At 46.1% G+C, this 14,635-nt stretch overlaps 1 long non-coding RNA gene across 1 annotated transcript in view; it reads right to left on the reverse strand.

Moving 5' to 3' along the window:
* The window catches only part of LOC126989863 (uncharacterized), a 44,107-nt gene extending 30,633 nt beyond the window's left edge, over positions 1-13,474 (reverse strand). Inside the window, exons 1-2 of the long non-coding RNA XR_007743811.1 lie at positions 12,672-13,474; positions 11,214-11,587 (exon numbers count right to left, since the gene is read on the reverse strand). This is a non-coding gene — a long non-coding RNA (uncharacterized LOC126989863). The remainder of the gene's footprint in view (positions 1-11,213; positions 11,588-12,671) is intronic.
* Between the last annotated feature and the right edge of the window lie 1,161 nt (positions 13,475-14,635).

The following is a 14,635-nucleotide window of genomic DNA, read 5'->3' on the forward strand; positions in this document are numbered from 1 at the left end:
GGAAAATGAAGGGAGATAAAAGCGAAAGGAAGATGAAAGAAAAGACAATGTAAGAGAAAATGGGAATAGAAGGGAAGGGGAGGAAAGGAAAGGAAGGAAAAGGAAATGGAAGAGGAAAAAGGTGGTTAGGAAAAGGAAGGAGAGGGAAGGAAGTGAAGGAAAAGAAAGGAATGAGAGAGAGAGAGAGAGAGAGAGAGAGTGTTCAGACCCAAAACAGACCTCGCGAAAGGAAAAGATTTCTCTGTTGTCGACGAGAGAGAGAGAGAGAGAGAAAAGTGTGAAAATAATATAAATAACAAAAATAATAAAGAGAAAGAAGAAGAAGAAGAAAGAAGAAGAACGTTAACTAGTGCAGAAAGAAGAGGAAGGAGGAGGAAAAGAAGAAGGAGGAGGAGGAGGAGGAGGAGGAGGAGGAGGAGGTTTCATTGTTTATGTCATTAGTCTTCTCTCTCCTTTCCTGTCTTGAAACTCTCTCTCTCTCTCTCTCTCTCTCTCTCTCTCTCTCTCTCTCTCTCTCTCTCTCTCTCTCTCTCTCTCTCTCTCTCTCTCTCCATCTCTCACTTTCATCATAATCAATTTCTACTCTCTCTCTCTCTCTCTCTCTCTCTCTCTCTATCTCTCTCTCTCTCTCTCTCTCTCTCTCTCTCTCTCTCTCTCTCTCTCTCTCTCTCTCTCTCTCTCTCTCTCTCTCTCTCTCTCTCTCTCAAAATACATATCCTCAACCTCTTCCGCTAAACCTTCCTCTTTTTTTTCTCTCTCCCCACTCCTCCTCCTCCTCCTCCTCCTCCTCCTCTCACTATCTCTTCCTCTCTCTGTCTCTCTCTCTCTCTCTCTCTCTCTCTCTCTCTCTCTCTCTCTCTCTCTCTCTCTCGTGATTTATCTTTATTACTTCCTTTATCTCAACCTGTCTCCTTCCTTTCCTTTCCTCCTCTTCCTCCGACCTCTACTCTCTCAACATTCAGTGCACTAAATCTCTCTCTCTCTCTCTCTCTCTCTCTCTCTCTCTCTCTCTCTCTCTCTCTCTCTCTCTCTCTCTCTCCTCTCTCTCTCCATTCTCTCTCTCTCTCTTCTTCTTTTCTTTCTTCAATTTCTTCTTCTTCCATTTGCATTCTTCCTTTATTCTCTTCTCTTCTTTCTTTTTCCCTTCTTTCGTCTTTTATTCTTCTATATTCTCTTTCTTCTTTCTTTTCTCCTTCTTTCCTTCCTCCTTCTCTTCTCTTTCCTTCCATTCCTCCTTCTTCTTCTTCCTTTTCCTTCTCTCCACCTTGCAGTTTTCTTTTATTCTTCCTCTTCTTTATCATCTTCCCTGTTCATGTTATCATTTCCTTCTCTCTTTCTTCCTTTCCTATTTTTGTTTTATTATTTCTTCTTTTTCTTTCTAATCTTCCTTCATTCTGTCTCTCCTTCCATCAATCTCTATATCTTTCTTCCTTCCATTCCTTTTCTTCCCTACTTCCTTCCTTCATCTCCTTCTTCCTACTTCCTTAATTCTTTCTCTATCTCATTCATCTTCCTTCCCTCCTTCTTTCCTCTCCTTGTTTTCCAGTTCCTTATTCTTTCTTTCCTTCCTTTCCTCCTGCTTCCAGCCCATTCTTCCTTCCCATTTTTCCACTTCCTAAATTCCTTCTTCTCCAATCTGCCTCTCCATCTCCCTCTTCTTCTTTTCCTTCCTTAACTTTCTTCCATCTTCCTCCTTTCTTCTACTTCCTAAATTCGTTATTCTCCTCTTCCTTCTTTCCTTCCTCTCTCTACTTCTTTATCTCCTCCTCTCCTTCCTTCTTTCCTTCTTTATCTACTTTCTTAACTTCCTTCTCCTTCTTCCATCTTCTTTCTCAACTTCCTAAATTCCTTCCTCTCTTCCTCCTCCCTACCCTCTATCTTCCATCTTCCTCTTCCTTTTCCTTTCCTATATCCTTCTCCTTCCATCTTCTCTCTTCTTCCTCTTCTAAATTCCCTCTTCTTTTCTCTCCTTCTTCTTCCTTCTTCTCTCCTCTCCTTCTTAAATACCTTCTCTCCTCCTTAATCTCCTCAATCTCTATACCTTCTCTCCTTCCCTCCTGTCTCTGCTCCTGAATTGTGGGGTCTTCCTTCTTCTCCTCCTCCTACCTTAATTACCAATTACCGTACCTGCTCATGCCTAAACCTTCCTTCCTTCCTTCCTTCCTGCTTCCCTCCCTTACCTTAGCTTACTGTATCTACCTCGTGAGTTTTGATTTTGCTATTTTATTCTGGGGTTAGTGTGTCTATATAGGTTTAAAAATGCGGTTATCAGTATTTTTTTATTTTTTTATTTGTGGTGTTGATATGAACGTTTTCTTGGCATCGTTCTTTCATCTTCCCGTTTTCTTCCTTAACGTCTTTGCCTTATCTCGTTTTCTTTCCCCTCCTCTTTATTTCAACTGCATCACTATATAAGACAGCGCCATTGTAGCTGTATTTTTTTTTTTATTATTTAAGTGTCTATCAATGTTTTTTACTTTCCTCGTCATTTTTTCCTTTTTTTTCTTTTCTTCCTTTCTTACTTTCTTTCTTCTTATTTCCTTCATTATCTTGCTTCCATTTTTTTTTACTTTCTTTTTTTTTTGTCCTATTTCTGACGTTATTTCTCTTCCTATGCTTTTTCTCTTTCTTCCCTTCCTTCCCTCCTTCATTCCTTCCTTCCTTTCTTCCTATTTCCTTCATTATCTTGCTTCCATTTTTTTTTACTTTCTTTTTTTTTGTCCTATTTCTGGCGTTATTTCTCTTCCTATGCTTTTCCTCTCTCTTTCCTTCCTTCCCTCCTTCCTTCCTTCCTTCCTCTCTTCCAATTTCCTTCATTATCTTGCTTCCATTTTTTTTTACTTTCTTTTTTTGTCCTATTTCTGACGTTATTTCTCTTCCTATACTTTTCCTCTTCCTTTCCTTCCTTCCTTCCTTCCTTTCTATTTCCTTCATTATCTTGCTTCATTTTTAATTTCCCGTTTTTTTTTCTATTCCTGACATTATTTAACTTTCTATGCTTTTCCTCTTTCTTTCCTTCCTTCCTTCCTTCCTTCCCTCCTTCCTTTCTTCCTTCCTGCTTCCTTTTCTTCATTGCCTTGCCTTGCTTTCTTATTTCAACATTTCTTTATCTTTTTTTTCATTTCCTGTTATTCCTGTTCTTTTTTCCAATGTTTTTTTTCTCTTTCCTTCCTTCCTTTCTTTTTTTATTTTCCTCCCAAAACTTTCACTTCAAAAGGCATTACGACACACACACACACACACACACACACACACACACACACACACACACACACACACACACACACTATAAAAAAAAAAACTGCATCTTAGAACAATAGCCAAGGGGATGAAAACGATACACAGTGATAACATTCTTTTTTTTTCCTTTTTTTTCTCTTTTTTTCTTTTCTTTTCAACTTCATTCGCGTGCGTTCGTTAATGACACTTGAATACCACGCCGGAAACAATACGAACAATAAGAACAAGAGCTAATGAACGGTAATTAGTAGCACGGAACGAAATAATTATAAAAAGAGAACAAATAAAAAATATATATACATGTGACTTCAATGGAGAGAGAGAGAGAGAGAGAGAAACAAAAACAAACAGAAAAAGTAGAAAGGGAAAGAAAATTAAAAGTAAAGAGGAGGAGAAAGAAGAGAAAAGAAAATGAAAGGGAGAAAGTGAAGACGTAACCGGAAAAGGATGGAAAGGAAAAAAATGGAATACAGAAAAAAAAAATAAAAGAAAAGGAGGGGAGGGAGGAGAGGGGAAGGTAGGAAGCGTGAGGGAAAGGAAGGGAATGGGCAGGAAGAGAAGGGGAAGGAGAGGGAAGGGAAGGGAAGGGAGGGGAGGAGAGGGAGGGGAGTGGGGAAAGGGAGGAAGGAAGGGGAGGGGGGGGAGTGTGAAGTCAAGGTTGAGTACTCACGTAAAATATATATAAATGAAGGTGAAAGTGGGGAGGAAAGGGGAGGGGAGGAGAGGAAGTGGGGAGGGAAGGGAAAGGAGTGGAACAGGAAGAACAAGGAGGAGGAGGAGGAGGAGGAGGTGTGGTGGTGGAATAAGAGCAAGAAAAGAGGAGGATGAGGAGGAGGAGGAGGAGGAGGAGGTCAAAGGGAAAGGATTGAAAAATATAGGGAGGAAAATAACACGGAATAGGAAGGAAAAAAAAGTTATAGAGTAGAAGACAAAAAATATGAAAGGAGAAAGGAAAGGAGAGGAGAGGGGAAAATGAAAGGGTGGGAGGGCAAGGAAAATGAAAGAAAAGGAAGAGAGTGAATAAAGGGGAAGCCATGTGAAGGGAGAGGAAAGGAAGGGAAAGGGTGGGAGAGAAAGGAATGTGAAAGGAAAAGGGAGGTCAAGGAAAGAGAAAGAAAGAGGGAAGAAAGGGAAGGGAAGGAAGAAATTAAGGGGAAGAAATGGTTAGGGTGGTAAGAAATGGCAAGGAAAGGTAAGAAACTAGGAAAGAAGATTGAAGAAGAAGGGAAAGGGAGGGAAAGGAAGGGAAGGAAAAGAAAGGCGAAGGGAATGGAAAGAGATGGGAAGGGGAAAGAAGGGAAGTGAAGGGAAGGGAAGGGAGGGGAAGGAAATGAAATGAAAGGAAAGGGAAGGGAAGGGAAGAGAAGGGAAGAGAAAGGAAGGGAAGATAAGTGAAGAGAAGAGAATGGAAAGGAAGGGAAGGGAAGGGAAGGAAAGGAAAGAAAAGGGAAGGAAAGGGAAGGGAAGAGAATGGAAAGGAAGGGAAGGGAAGGGAAGGGAAAGGGAAGGGAAGGAAGAGAGAATGGAAAGAAGGGAAGGGGAAGGGAAGGGGAAGGGAAGAGCACCTCCCAGGCGTGACTTTTAAACATTCTGCTCAAAAGGTATTAGACAAGGCAGGTTTCATCCCTGACAGGTGTTCTCTCTCTCTCTCTCTCTCTCTCTCTCTCTCTCTCTCTCTCTCTCTCTCTCTCTTAGCCTTCCTCTTCCTCCTCTCTTTTCTCTCCAATCTTCTTCCTTTCCTCTCCCTTCCCATCTTCTCTTCTTCCTTCTCCTCCTTTTCTTTTCTTCCTTTTCCCTCTCCCTATTTACAACTTTCTTCTTTCTCCTCCTTCTCTCTTTTATTTCTCCTCTTCCTTTTCCATCTTCCTCCTTAAAACTCCTCTCCCCTTCCATCCCTCTCTCTCTCTCTCCTTAGATTTCTCTTCTCCTTTCTCTTTCTCCCTATCTTCTTCCTTATCACAACTCTACCTTCTTCCTCTCCTCTTTCTCTCTCCTCCCATACCTGTCTTCCTCCTTCTCCTCCTCCTCCTCTTCTTCCTTCCTTTCTTTTTCCACTCCATCTTTTCCGAGAGCAAAAAAGAAAGAAAAAAAAATCAGAGAAGAGAATGGGAAGAGAAAGGGAGAGGAAGGGAGGAGTAGAATGGAAAATGAGATATGAAAGTGAAAGGAAAGGGAAAAAGAATAGAGGGAGGGAGGGAGGGAGGGAGAGAAAGGGAGCATGATGGAGGAACAAAGGGAGAGATAAAATGATAGCAAGACGAAGAGAACAAAAAAAATAAAAAGGAATGCATAAGTAGGGAGTGAAAGAGAGAGAGAGAGAGAGAGAGATAAGGTTATGCAAAGGAAAAAAAACATGAAATAGGAGGATGAGAGGAGGAGGAGGAGGAGGAGGAGGAGGAGGAGGAAACGGAAGGAACGAGGAGGTAAAGATTGGTAACATTAACATCCTTTTAAACATGATACCATATTTCCCTTCCTCCTCCTCCTCCTCTTCCTCCTCCTCCTCCTCAACCATATCCCCATACACCTGCACATCCGCTGAAAAGGGAAGGAAGGGGGGAGGAAAGGAAAAAAGGAAAAGGGAGGAAAGGGGAGGAAAAGGAGGGAAGGGAGAAGAGGAAGGAAGGAAATGATGTGAAGAGGGATAAGGGTGAGAGAGAGAGAGAGAGAGAGAGAGAGATGGAATCGTGGATAAGTCGCTATTAACTGGAGGGTCTTCTTACCTCCTCCTCCTCCTCCTCCTCCTCCTCCTCCTCCTCCTCCCCACCGGAATATCTTCTTTCACCCCTTCTGTGTATCACTTCCCACGGGACAGACGGAGGAGGAGGAGGAGGAGGAGGAGGTATAAGGATGACCTGTGAAAGAGAGAGAGAGAGACGTGGACGACAAGGAAGATGACAAAGGAAAAGATGAAAGAAAAGGAATTTGAGGAGGAGGAGGAGGAGGAGGAGGAGGAAAAGGGCGGTGAAAACTAAGGTCAGAGGAAGAGGAGAATGACAACGATGACGAGGAGGAGGAGGAGGAGGAGGAGGAGGAAAGGAGGAGGAGGAAAGGTCAGAGGACGAGGAGAATGACAACGATGACGAGGAGGAGGAGGAGGAGGAGGAGGAGGAGGAGGAGGAGGAGGAGGAGGAGGAGGAGGACGAGGAGGAGGAGGAGGAGGAGGAGTTCAAGTATCAGTTCCCGGATGCTGTCTTCCTCCCATCTCCCCCCTTTCCCAATCTTCCCATCCACCCCTTCACCCCCTTCAATCACCCCTTCCTCCCCAACAATTTTTACCCCCAACCCCCTTTCATTCTCATCCCCCCCCTTTCAAATTTCCCCATCATTACCACCCCCCAAAACCCTATTCTCCACATCACTAACACCCCCAGATCCCCTCTTCTCCCCCATCAATTTGCATCTCCAACCTTATTCACCCCATCAATTCTTACAATCTCAACCCCTTCTTCTTCTCTCCCATTCAAAGTCACACTCAAAAATGTATCTCCCTCAGCACACTTCACCCTTTCTCTTCCTTTTCTCTCTCTTTCCCTTTCCTTCCTTTCCTTTCCTTCCTTTTCCTTTTATTTCCTTCCCTACCATTTCCTTTCTTTCAGTTTCCTTCCCTTTTTCACTATTACCTCTCTCTCTCTCTCTCTCTCTCTCTCTCTCTCTCTCTCTCTCTCTCTCTCTCTCTCTCTCTCTTAACAACGGCGAAATATTTGATACCTGATAAAAAAACAGGATGAATTAAATAACAAGGTCGGAATAAATAAAAAAGAATAAAAAAATAAAGCAAGGTTGGTGAGGCGAAAATGAATAAAAATGAAAAGCGAATAAATGTGAAGAGCAATTTTGTAACTGGAAAAAAATGAATAAAAATGAAAAACAATATAAATGAAATGAAAAAAATGAAAATGAAAAAATAAAGGTCAAAAACTATTTCTTCGATGCGTGGGAAGAAAATAATTAACCTGCCTACCTTTACCTGTGTGTGTGTGTGTGTGTGTGTGTGTGTGTGTGTGTGTGTGTGTGTGTGTGTGTGTGTGTGTGTGTGTGTGTGTGTGTGTGTGTGTGTGTGTGTGTGTGTTGCATATCAAAATATTCTCAGGTGAGGAAATGACTGTGCGAAGCCTGTGTGTGTGTGTGTGTGTGTGTGTGTGTGTGTGTGTGTGTGTGTGTGTGTGTGTGTGTGTGTGTGTGTGTGTGGAATAATCAAGAAGGAAGCAAGACGAACATTTAAACACTCACAAACTGTTATTTGAGAGAGAGAGAGAGAGAGAGAGAGAGAGAGAGAGAAATTCCTAATCAGAACGGACAGGAATAAAGAAAGATTAAAAAGTATGAAAGAAAAGAAGCAAGAAAAGAAGAAATAAAATATGAGATAGAACAAGAACAACAAGAACAAGATGATAAAGTGGAGGAGGAGGAGGAGGAGGAGGAGGAGGAAGAGCTAGGAGGAGGAGAAGCGCCAGCAAGAAGTAAATAATAAGAACGATATCGCAGAATGCTCTCTCTCTCTCTCTCTCTCTCTCTCGATTAAACCCTTGAGTGACACAACACCTAGAAACAGAGGCAACTGAGAGAGAGGAGAGGGAAGAGGAGGGGTCAGCGCTCCCTTACCACGACGCAGCTCGATACAACAGCTTCCTCCTCTCATTCCCCTCTCTCTCTCTCTCTCTCTCTCTCTCTCTGCCTGACTGCTTCCCTGCTTGCCCAATTTCGTTATCTGCTAAGCAATAACGACGATATATAATAATTAGCAGGATACATGGACAAACCTACGTCTCTCTCTCTCTCTGTCTCTCTGTCTCTCTCTCTCTCTCTCTTTGGGTGTTGTGTTACAGTGGAATTAGTCAAGAGGAGATGTTGCTTGTGTTGTTGTGTTTGTAAAAGGTTGTGTTTGTGTGCATTTGTGTTGCAGTGTGTCGTGTTGTGTTTTGTTATTGTTATCTTTTTTGTTAACCACTACTGTTATTATTGCTGTTGTTGTTGTTTTTGTTTTTTGTTTTCCTATGTCATTCTTCTTTTCCTTCATTCCCTACGCTTTTTACAGCGGCAAATCTTCTTTTTTTTATATTTTCTTTTTTCATTTGTTATTATTTTACTAAGTCTCACGTTATTTTTTTTTTGTATATTGTTCATTTTTCGTTTTTTTTTCATCTATTGCAAAGATTTTTCTATTATTATTATTATTATTATTATTATTATTATTATTATTACTTTTATTATTATTGTTATTATTAGCCAGGGCGAGTAATACACCTCTTCCACATCTCTCTCTCTCTCTCTCTCTCTCTCTCTCTCTCTCTCTCTCTCTCTCTCTCTCATCACAATAAACACCTCAACTGACTGACAGACTGTCTGTATCTCTCTCTCTCTCTCTCTCTCTCTCTCTCTCTCTCTCTCATATCACCATCACAACCTCAAATTACTGACAGACTGACTGGATCTCTCTCTCTCTCTCTCTCTCTCTCTCTCTCTCTCTCTCTCTCTCTCTCTCTCTCTCTCTCTCTCTCTCTCTCTCTCTCTCCCTTCGCCTACAACTAAGTATTGATCTCGCTGCACTTCCGTCCACCCACCTTACCTGAATTTCCTCTCCATTTTAACCTAACACCACCACCACCACCACCACCACCATCACCATCTTGTCCTGGCTGATAAGAAGCAAGAATGAAGAGGAGGAGGAGGATTTAGGAGCACAGTATCACACCATCATCGCCACCACCCTCACCTCTGCCACCACCATCAGTACCACCACCACCACCAGTCAGTCAGTAAGTCATGCGTCTTTCATGCCGACCCACTGACCTGCTCCTCCTCTTTCTCCCCTCTTCCCCTTCCTCTTCTCCCCTCTTCCCCTTCTTCGTCCTCACACACGCAAAATTAGAAATGTCGGTCAGAAAAACACGAATGAATGAAAGCGAAATGAATGCTCCGTCGTTTCTTTGATCACTCAGCCAGTCAGTTAGGTTCAGTCAGTCAGTCAGTCAGTCAGTCACTCAGTCAGTCTATCTATTTCAACAAACACTAACTCTTTGTAATACTAGATGTCCGTTTTACTACTATCCTTGTATCATTCTATATCTCCACCATAAAATACACCCGTCGAAACACACACTCACAGGTAAGATCCAGGTAATATACACTCTTCCCTGCTACACTCCCCCGTCAAGATACGAGGAGAAGAGGGAAAGATTATGAGGGATCAGTCTATTTGTCTTTGTATCTTTCTATATCTCCTCTACAAAATACACCAGTCAAAACACAAATTCACAGGTAAGATCCAGGTAATATAAACTCTTCCCTGCTACACCTATATACACCTTGCTCACTCCCCCATCAAGATACGAGGTGAAGAGGAAAAGCATATGAGGAATCAGTCTATTTGTCTGTCTATTTGTCCATTCAACGTAAGCTGGAGCAATTAGAACGCAAAGGTTAGACAAGCGTATATTCACCTTCCCTTCCACGCAACACCTGCCCGTCAGAATGCAAGTTACCTGGTGGAGCAGAAAGAGAGAGTGAAGGAATCTATCTCAAACGTAAGTCAGGCTGACGAATGCACAGGTAAATACAGGTAAGATTAACGTATGTACACTTTCGTTTTTCCACACATCTACACCTGCTTTCCCCTCAAGTTACCTGGGAAAGAGGGAGAGAATGGGTGCATGTCTTGCCTATCCAAAGTAAGGCAGACTAATCAGTGCAGAGGTAAATACAGGTAAAACTAACGCATGTACACCTTCGCTTTTAACACACCTACACCTGCTTTCCCCTCGAGTTGCCTGGCGAAGAGAAGTGGAGAAAGGGAGAGTGGAAACGCCTATATCTGTCTTCAACGTAAGATAAAAAAAAAGAAACAGGAGAAAATGCAGGTAAAACTAACATAACTACACCTCTTTCACGCACCTACACACCTGCTTTCCCTCAAGTTACCTGGTAGAGAAGAGAGACTGAGATTATGCGCATATGTATATCAATCTAACGTAAGACATAACAAAATAAAAACACGGGTAAAACTAACGTATATAATTACACCTCCTTCATTTTCACCTGTGTTCCCTCGAGTTACCCGAGAAAGAGAAGTGGATGGATTGAAAGGGAGAGTGGAGGCACATATGTTTGTCCCAGTTAAGAGAGACCAGAGAACAAAAACACAGGTAAAACTATTATAGGTAGAAAAAAAATCACTACGCTATTTTTCACACCTTTCCTCAAGTCATCTGGTAAAGAGGAGTGGGTAGAGAGGGAGAGGAGAGAGGGAAAGGGAGAGGAGGTATGTCTCTCTCTCTAACGGTCTAACCTAACAAGAACAAAAACACAGGTAAGATTATCATAAGTACACCTTCCCTATTTTCACATCTTTCAAGTTATCTGGGAAAGAGAATTGGAGAGATAGAGGTAAAGGTATGAGACGAATTAGAACAAAAACACAGGTAAGATTATCATAAGTACACCTTCCCTATTTTCACATCTTTCAAGTTATCTGGGAAAGAGAACTGGAGAGATAGAGGTACAAGGTATGAGACGAATTAAAACAAAAACACAGGTAGAAATATTATAAGTAGGCAACATATTCACTTTTCACACACCTACACACACCTGCCTCTCCTCAAGTTACCTGGTGAAGTGGATAGAGAGGGAGAGTGAAGGTTATTATATAGGTTAGTGTTGTTAGACGCTGCAACTCCTCACATCAAGTACTTCCAAAGGCCAAAGAGGAGATCAGTCGGGTTATAATAAGTGTTTTTTTAGCTTCATGGTACAGAAGAAAGGTCCGACTACCAGCAGGGTCAAAAAACTACCTATGGAAAGACCCACAACTCCTATGAATGCCTTGTCAAATGAGTGTTCTTGGGAGACTAAGTGTTAAGTATATGGCACTATGTCTATCCCTCCTACGTAAAAGATATAACAAAAAAAGTATAAGTAGAAATCATCATAAATATATCTTCATATTTCTCACAGCTTCCCTTCCCTCAAGTTACCTGGTAGTGGAGTGGGGAGGGAGTGGAGTGGGAGTGGGAGAGGCCAGGCCCGCCGGAGTGGAGGCTCAAACGCTGGGAGAATGGCTGAATGGCTGGATGCCTCCACTTGTTCGATACCAAGGTCTTGAAAGGGGGCGCTGGAGAGAAAGATTGGGACGCTCCGTTGATATTTCTTTCTCTTTCTTTCTGTTTCTCGTTCCCTCGCTCTCACTTTCTTTGCCACCTCTTTCTTTCCTTCCTTTCGTTATCTCTTTCCTCACTAATCTCTATTTCTTTTAGTCACTCAAAACTCCACTATCAATCAATTTCGTCCACGTTGTATGTTAATCTACCGTTTCTTCTATTACCATTATCGTCGAGTTCGTTAAAGTACACTGGAAGATGACGGGGAGAAAAAAAGAAGAAAAGGGGTTAATTGATGATGATGGGTGATTTGTTTTTTGTTTGTTGTTTTCAAAGGCCTGGAATATACATTAACACAAGACAACAATAGATACGCCCATACTGCAAGATGCTCCTTTTTTTATGTCTTATCTGCGAGTCTTTGAGGCACATCACACGTCAGAGGGGAGGGCCAGCAGGGGAGGAAAGGAGGGAGGAAAAGGAAAGCAGGGGAGGAAAGGATGAAAGCAGGGCGGGAAGGAGGAAAGACAGGGAGGGAAGAAAGGAGGAACAACAGAGAGGGAAAGAGCAGGACAGACAGCAGAGAGGAAAAGAGGAAAGTAGGGGAGGAGGGCAAGACAGAGCAGGGAGGAAAGGAGGGAAGAAAGGAGGAACAGCAGAGAGGGAAAGAGCAGGACAGACAGCAGGGAGGAAAGGTGGAAAGTAGGGGAGGAGGGCAAGACAGAGCATGGAGGAAAGGAGGTAAGGACAGCAGGGAAGGAGGACACAACAGGGAGGACAGACAGCAGAGAAGGAGGTCAAGACAGCAAGCAGGGGAGGAGGAGGACAAGGTAAAACGTTGGTGAGGTGAGGGACAGAGAGCAGCAGGGAACAGCAGAGCACCAGCAGGCAAGGAAGCAGGACAGGTGGGTGGGTGGTGGGTACAGCCTCCTCCTCCTCCTCAGGTTCGTCCGTCCGTGGTGGAGGGAGGAGGTGGTGGTGGTGGCGGCGAGGGATGGCTGGCTGGCTGGCTGGCTAGGACCTGCTACACACCTCTACACTCACACCTCTGCACACCTTCACACACATGCACACACAGGGACACACACACACAGCCCCGGGTCGCCGCCTCCCCCTCGCCTCATCACCTGACGGTCGCAGTGTTTTTCGTTAACTTGTATCGATTTTGAACACTTCTTTCCAGGCTGTCCTGCGCCAGCCCCACCGAGCCTTCCACAGGGCAGCTCGTTCCCCAGTGGGCCACAGACACACTGACACGCCCGCCTCGCCTGCCACCCGGGTCTGCCAGGATTCACACACCCGCACGAAACACCGGGGAGATGCGGGGGTGCTCACAGGGGTGCTGGCCTGCTGGTGGGTTATCACATGTCGCGGAGGGAGCAGCGCGCGGTAGTCTCCCCTTGGCGCCCGGCGATGACTGAACCCGCGCCCAGGCAGGCGGCTTGGCGTGGCTCAGGCGGGTGTCGCGTAACGATTTTTCCTCCCCTTTCCCAGGACACCCTCAGAACCCTGTGTCCTGGGGTGCCACGGTGCCTGGCTCGAGGGTCACCTCATGCACGGACGGCGGGGGTGGTGAGCCTCAAACACCTCGGAATGGCGAGCAGCAGGGCAGGACAGACTGGAAGAAGCCAGCGCGCCGACGCCATGAGGCTGCGCACCGCTGCCTCCCCATAACATCGCTAGGAAAAGCAGCGTCCCCAGGACTCAACAGCGTCAGTCCAGGCTCCTGCCCCCCCGCAGTCCTTGCCCACCACCACCACACCGCAACACCTCCCCCTACACCCCCCTCCCTCTCTCTCTCTCCCTCGCCTTCTATCTCTCCTATTCCACTTCTGCCTTGCACTTCTGCTCCATTCCTATTCAGTATTCCCCATCACCCTGGTTCACCCTCGTCCTCGCGCCCTCCTTGGACTCATGCTATAGTAATCAGCGCCCCCGTCCTCTCGTCTCGTCACCCTTCGTTTTCTACCTGTTTCACACTCCGGGGTCCGCTGGTCCTGTCCCCTGTCCCTTCCCTCGCCGCCTCTCACATTACTCACATGCGAGCCCCTCCAAATGGACCCATTACCTTCCTCTTCCACGGCCTTTCCTCGGCCCTGTGTTCTCCCTTTGCCTTCCCCTCCTCATTACACTCCAGCAAAGACCCGATGCCCCACTACAGCTACAAGTGTCCCTCCTCCTCCTCCTCCTCCTTCCCTATTCGCCAAGCCGCACCATCACGATCCTCCGCCTCGGAGCTCACACGGCTCCGGGAGCAACACACTTCTCATCGAATTAGGCGTGCGGGCGGCGGTGTGTCCAGGTGCTCCACGCGCATGCCCCGGCCAGCAAACCGCCCACATCCAAACAAGTGCATGTGGACACCCGCGAGTACAGCCCCTGCCCGCCCGCCCGCGAGTCCTAATTTGCCACACACACACACACACACACACACACACACACACACACACACCTGGGCACAGCCGCGCAGGGCCCTCCATGCACCACTGCTCCAGGCCAGGGCAGGGGAGGGCCGGGGCGTCAGCCAGTGAGCGCCTGCGAGGCGGTTGCCCCGTCGGAGCCTCCGCACTCGCCCATCCGCACGCAGGTCGCCATCCTCCCACCGCAGCCTTCCGCCCCCGCGCCGCCCCCCGCTGCCCGCCGCTCTCCGGGACTCCGGAGCACCACACGCCCGTCCCGCCACGCACACACAAGCACAGGTGTCCTACGTGCCCGATGAATTACATACCATCTTTGTGAGTATACGGAACGCCGCGGGCCACGCCACGGGACAGGTGCACCTCCGGGGTGGTGCACCCGGGGCCTCGGCGTGCTGGCCTTGCTCTGCGGTGCTCTCATTAGAATGGACGATACCTGAGGGCATTAAATCATGCCGAACAAAGATGTGTGTTTCAATAGCTCCGAAGACGATACTCTCAGGGGTGCCCCAAGGCAGGGATGAACCCCGCTGGCGGGCGTACGAGCCACTTACACACACCTTGAGCAGCACCTTGCGAGTCGCGTCCACTGACACCAGCCAGCCAGCCACCCGCCGCCGCCCGCCCAGCCGCCTCCACCCATACCCACGCCTCGCCCTGCCCTCCGCCTCTAACCAGTCCCTCAAGGAATACTTTTAGGTGTCTGTAGTGCCATAGCAAGCCTCGGAGAGTTGGCTGGTCGGGCAGGGCGCCTCGCCACCCGCCGCGGCCTGTGCTGGGCGACGGGCACCGCCGCCGCCACGACTGTCCGTTTGCGCGTCACTCGCCGCCGTGCCCGCCAGACCGGTTCGGCGAGAGGTTTAAATTCAAACGTTTGCGGGG

This window comes from Eriocheir sinensis, unplaced genomic scaffold (assembly GCF_024679095.1).
Source record: "Eriocheir sinensis breed Jianghai 21 unplaced genomic scaffold, ASM2467909v1 Scaffold135, whole genome shotgun sequence".
Taxonomy (NCBI): domain Eukaryota; kingdom Metazoa; phylum Arthropoda; class Malacostraca; order Decapoda; family Varunidae; genus Eriocheir; species Eriocheir sinensis.